Here is a 5791-nt window from a genome sequence, read left to right as displayed (position 1 = left end):
TGAAGGCTAGGATGGGTGGCTCTGGGAAGATCTTTTTAAGGATAGGGTCTCTTTCTAGTTTGGGGTGCAATTGTTTGAGGATTTTCCATACAGGTTCAAGGGAGGGGCAATATGTCATAACCAGCAGTGTGCAATTTGTGGTGGGGGGTTCTTCTGTACTGCATCAGTTCTTCATGTGGTAGCTGAGTGGCTCTTTCAAATGTGTGATCTGTGTCTCTGGAGGAGTGTCCTCATTGGATGAAAGCCTTTTTAAGATTAGTGAGGTGGCAATCCCACGTGTTCTTTTCAGTACAAATGCGGTGGTATCTGAGGGCTTGGCTGTATATCACAGGTTTTTTGGTGTGTTTAGGGTGATTGCTGGTTCTGTGCAGATATGTATGGTGATCTGTGGGCTTCTTGTATAACATGGTCTGTATTTTATCATTCTGGATACTGATCATTGTGTCTAAAAAGGAGATGCTGGTGCTGGAGTATTCTAGAGAAAGTCGGATGGAGGGATGTTGATTGTTGAATTTCTGATGGAACTCAATCAGAGATTGTAGCTTTTCAGTCCAAATGATGAAGATGTCATCGATATATCTTAATCATAGCAAGGGTTTGATGGTACAGTTCTTGAGGAAGTCTTCCAGGTGGCTCATAAAAAGGTTGGCATACTGTGGGGCCATTTTAGTGCCCATAGCTGTTCCCATCATCTCGAAAAAATGTTAATTATTAAAAGTGAAATTGTTGTGTGTGAGGATGAAGTGTATAAGGTCAGTAATATCTTTGGGTCTGTATTCTGAGTTGTAATCTTGTTCCTGTAGATATGTAAGGCAGGCTTGGATGCCATCCAGGTGTGGGATGTTGGTATATAGGCTGGTAAAGTTCCAACATTTCTTTTGAAGCTGAGCCACTCAGGTGATAAGGAGAAGGAAGTCAATGTAAGTGAGGGGCAGGGGGTTCTGGCTTACTCTCTCAAAAGAAAGGACTGGAGCTAGAACCCAGGGCCTTCACTCTTGCAGGGCTATTTCCCCTACCCCTACCCTGGAGGAGTGCAGGGACTGGTTCAGAGCCCCGAGGGAGGCAGAGCAAAAGCCTCCTGAGGTCCCACAGATCTGGTGAGAGCGTTCTGGAGTAGAAGCAGGATGGGGTGTATGGAGTTACTACAAGAGCAAGAAGACTTCCTCCTAAAGCCTGTTATCAGAAGGCAAACAGAGACAAAATCTGAAACTAAGTAGAAAATAGGTGCTAAGTGGGCTGTAGGACACAGCCTGTTTCTAGCTCAAAGAAACCTGACAGGAATTAACCCTTGCCTGCAAAGCTCTTTAGGATTCAGCACCCAGCACTTTACATTGCCGCTAACACTCAGGTATATAAAGAGGCACAGCTGAGCCTTATAATTTAGGAGTTAGACTATAGTTTGTTATACTTTAGGATTCCACAGGAAGGCGATATATGGCTAAGGCTATGTGTAATTTAAATATAGCTGAAAGACCGTAGTAAAAAATCTGGAATACTGGGCGCACCAATGACAAGCAGAATAGCAAAGTGTCACAAACGTTGGATCTGAAGAATCTAAAAGGGAACAGGATTCTGATGGCTTAGATAAGCAATTTCTCAAACAAGACACTAAACATCAAGGTGGTGTAAGGCTGGGGTGCAAGGGGTGGTGGAGACCCAGAATATCATAATGGAAAGAAACTCATGGGTTTCCAAATCCAGGGAGTTGAAGGGGGGCTGTGACTGAACTGAACATCTCTGAAGGTATTAGACCTAAAAGAAAAAACATGTGGCAGGCAATTTTATCATAATTGCAACCCAAAACTTCTGAGATAAGGAAGCCCAGTGGCTTTTCTTGGAGCAATGTTGAACTCAAAGCACTGGCAAGGCAGGAGAAGAGCTTCTGAGCCAACAATTGATAAGCCCATCTTCAACACCTGTCTGGACTGTCCCAGGCAATGACACATCCATTGCTTCAGGCACTGAGTGGCAGCCTTTTCTGTTGAGCAAAGTAATATCTGGGACTGGGTGAGATCATTGTACTAACTGTTTTTCTCTCTGAATATAGAAACTGCTAAGATAATACTTGTTGTACTAATAAAGTTAGACTTTGATTTTAGGACACTGAGTTGTCTGTGTTCATATTTCTTGTTCCTGGGGTGATGGAGAGCTGGCGCTGAACTCCTGAGGTCCTTGGGATTTCATCACCCCCTCCCACCCTTATCAGAGGCCTGGATTAACCCCTCCTGCTTTGGCTCATGAGGCCTTACGGGGGGCAGCTTGACCACCAGAAGGAGCACTTCAATTATGGACTGGGCCTGGCACTGTGAGCTTCTGGCACTGTGAGCTTCTCAGATGCAGGGGAGAAGGCAATCCCCCCTGCTAATTGTGGGCCCACCTCAACAGCATGGCAGGCTGTCTGGATCTGTGAAGACCTGGCTGATTACCTCCTCACCTGTATGGATAGGGAGTCCTCCCCCGACATGTAGCACCAGAGGGCTTTGAGTGCCCCTGCCCTAGCACTGTGCCATGGGCCTGTAGCCCTGGGCTCATTTGGCCCCATGTCATGGGCAGTGCTGCCTGCAAACCAGGCTACTCAGGCACCATTTCCCTTCCCCTTTCCCTCTCCAACCTCCATCCCACCAGGGGCACACAACGGGGTACAGGGTAATGTGGAACAAGGAAAAGACATGCCTCAGTTTAAAATGTATTTGCCAAATTTTAACTGTGCTCACTAAAGTAAATTGTTGAACGTGGCCCATGTTTCAGCTTGGTTCCTCCTCCCAAAGGTGGGGCAGAGTCTGCAAGGCCATTTAGGGTCAGGGGGAATACCACTGACCCCAGAACTTAACAAACATGGAACCTTGAGGGGAGGCACAGGGTCGGTGGCTGTTGTCCTGCCATTCTTCTTTCTTGTCCAGAATCAAGACCAGGGACTTCTCTGTGTAGGATCTGGACAGCTGCACAATCCTGGACCCAATGTCTGTCTGAGAGCTGTGGGCCAGGAGCTGGCTGCTGGACCAGGGGTGGGAAGGCATCACTGCAATGGGCACTGAAGACTGCTGGCTCTCCCACAGGAGACCCTCAGCCCCCAAGGCCAAGTCTTTAAGACCCATGGCCCTTGCTGATGCCTGGGGCTCATGTCAGGCAGCCAACCAGAGCCAGAGGGTTGCTTATCCCTGCCAAGGATGTTCTGCTACCCTGCAGCAGGATCTAGGCCAAGAGTAGGGCCACAGGGAGTGAAAGAGCTCCCTCCCAGGCTTTCTGGTGCAAAGGAAGACAAGCAGCTCCAATAGCTGGCCCAGAGGGCTGGTGGGTTGCCCTCTATTTTGGGCAGTTTCGCACCCCTTCAGGACTGGCCTGAAACCACTTGGGAATCCAAGGTATATGGGGTGACTGCCAGTGGTCCAGGACCATAATCACTAACTCACTATCCTGGAGCTGTGACTCTCTGAGTTCCGCTGTACCATAGGGTGTCTCTTGCAAAGAGCAGGTGGCAATCTCCTGGTCATATGACTTGGCAGCCTGAGTGTAAGCACTCCCTGACCTATTTCTCCCATACATATCCTGATTCATTCCGCCTGCCCATTTTGCAGCCCCTGGTGACACTAAGTCCATGGTAGGCAACCTGAGCTCGCAGGCTGTGATCACAGCTTGTAACATCTCTTCTTCATTTTGCTGGCATCTCATATGCACATTCACTGGAATCTCATATGCACATCTTTCATGCATTCAGCAGGTGTTCAGCCACCTGTCCTGGACCCATCAGGCCACCATGAGCTGGCCTTCTTCACAAAGGTGTGGAACCTGGGGACAAGGGGAAGGGTTGCTTATTTTTCAGGGGGGTTGGTCCAGGGCTGGGATGGACCTGCGATCATGGGAAGGGGGTCGGGGGCTACCCTGAGGGTTTGATACAGTGACTGCCTGTGCTATAAGAATTGGAATCAGCTGTAGCTCAGTGGACTTCACTCATGGATCAAATCAGAGGGAAGGGAGGAAAGTGCTGTTGGGCAGCATGCCAGCCTGTCCAGGAGCAGAACCTAGGAGTCACCCTGGCAGCAAGGCCCAAGTGGCTGAGATAATGATTCTCACATGGGATTCTTTCCATCACATGTACCTCTTTCCTGGACTGGGAGGGTGGAAGTGATGGAAGGAGGGACATCTGGGGGTTTTTTGGCAAGGGGACACTTTTTTTCTAGTTCCTGCTGTATCATGACTTCAGCAGTTGTCAGGCACAGCAGTTGTCAGGTACAGCTGCATAGCTCCTGTCCCTGAAGTGGGAATGCTCTGCTATTTACCCTTTTGCCTGTTGAGCTCAATAAACACCATCAATGCCTTTCTATGAGTGCTTTGGAGAGAGAGGGAGCCGTTTACTTGCAAGTGCTTGAGGTATCTGTGCTTAGGCTGCAATTTCCCATGGAGCGCAACTTGACCCTGAAAGAAATGGCAAGGATGTGTCAATTAGGCAAATTTATTATCTCATTGAATGGGACATGCTCTCTCATTCACCCAATAGTGGGAGAGGGTGGGGCAAGACTTAGCATTTTGGCTGGGGAGGGCAGTGGTGAGGTAAAAGTAGGAGATTCAATCCTCGCCCACACTTGCCCCACTCTGGCCCCAACCCCTTTGTGAGGTTCTCATCCATAATAGCCTGACAGAGGGCTATGACTGCAAGGGTGGCCTGTGGCAGCAGCCTCAGGTCCCTCCACTGCCGCTTCCTTCTTCCCCTCCCCAAGGGCTCCACTTTTTCCCCAAAGACATAGGGAGGGGATGTGGAGCTGGAGTGAACCTTGCCATCACAGGTTACACAGCATCCTTGCACATGACCTGGCTAATCAGAAGAAGTGTTAAAAGGAGTGGTCACAGATCCAATGTGTTGTGCCAATGCAGCAGCCACTGTGGTAGTATGGGGGCGGGGGGGGAGGAGGAGGACTGGTACATGCTCTGTGCTTCTGGGAGGGGTGCAGAAATGCATGATAGGACTCACTCTGAAACAGCCATGACATCTGTCTGGGGAACAGTGTCCCATGGCATCCCTGTGATGCCTCCTTCTCCATCAGGGTACCAGTGGGCAACTCCTCCAGAACACCCCTGGTCCCGGGAGTGTGGGGGGTGTCATCTACCCTATTCTTGGAGAGGAAGTGGCATGGGCCCTTGTAGAATGATATGCTTTGACCCTGGCCCACTGACCACTTTCTAGTGTCAAGCATAGGGTAATAATGCCTCCTCATTTCCATGGTTTTGGCAAGGTACTCTTCCCAGTCTCTGTTGTGGCCCCACATGCATATCCACCGGGTGATGCACTTGAAGACATCTCTGATTTTGTGCCATATCTGGAGCTGGTGCTAGATGTTTTCTTCACCTCAGTGTCCCAGGGACACTGGGGCTATAGGGAAACCCCGGCCCAAAACCAACGAAAAGGGAAGCACGTACTTACCCCTTGCAGGAGCCGAGGACAGCAGAGGAGCGCACGCCGGGAAATCACCCGTGCGTTTTGTTAGCCGCGCTCACATCCAGCTGAGAGTGGGTGACGTCAGTGAGAGACGCCACCCGGCGGGAATAAAGTGCGGCCCCTGCAGCAGCGCCGGGAGGCTGCAGGAGACGACGGAGCCCGAGGTCATAAGCGGGCACGCACGGGGTTTCTCTGCCTCGGGCAGAGAAAGCTGCAGCAGCACCGGGAGCACCGGGAGCGGCGAGAGCCACAGCTACAAGAATGCCAGCTGTGGAGCCTGCAAGAGAGCCGGTAGGAGAGCAGGGGAGGGAACCGGCTGCAGAGCCAGTGGAAGAGCTGGCTGGGATGCAGGTGCAGGAG

Source organism: Alligator sinensis, unplaced genomic scaffold, assembly GCF_000455745.1.
Source record: "Alligator sinensis unplaced genomic scaffold, ASM45574v1 scaffold312_2, whole genome shotgun sequence".
NCBI lineage: Eukaryota > Metazoa > Chordata > Crocodylia > Alligatoridae > Alligator > Alligator sinensis.
Note: the sequence above shows the minus strand (reverse complement) of the source record.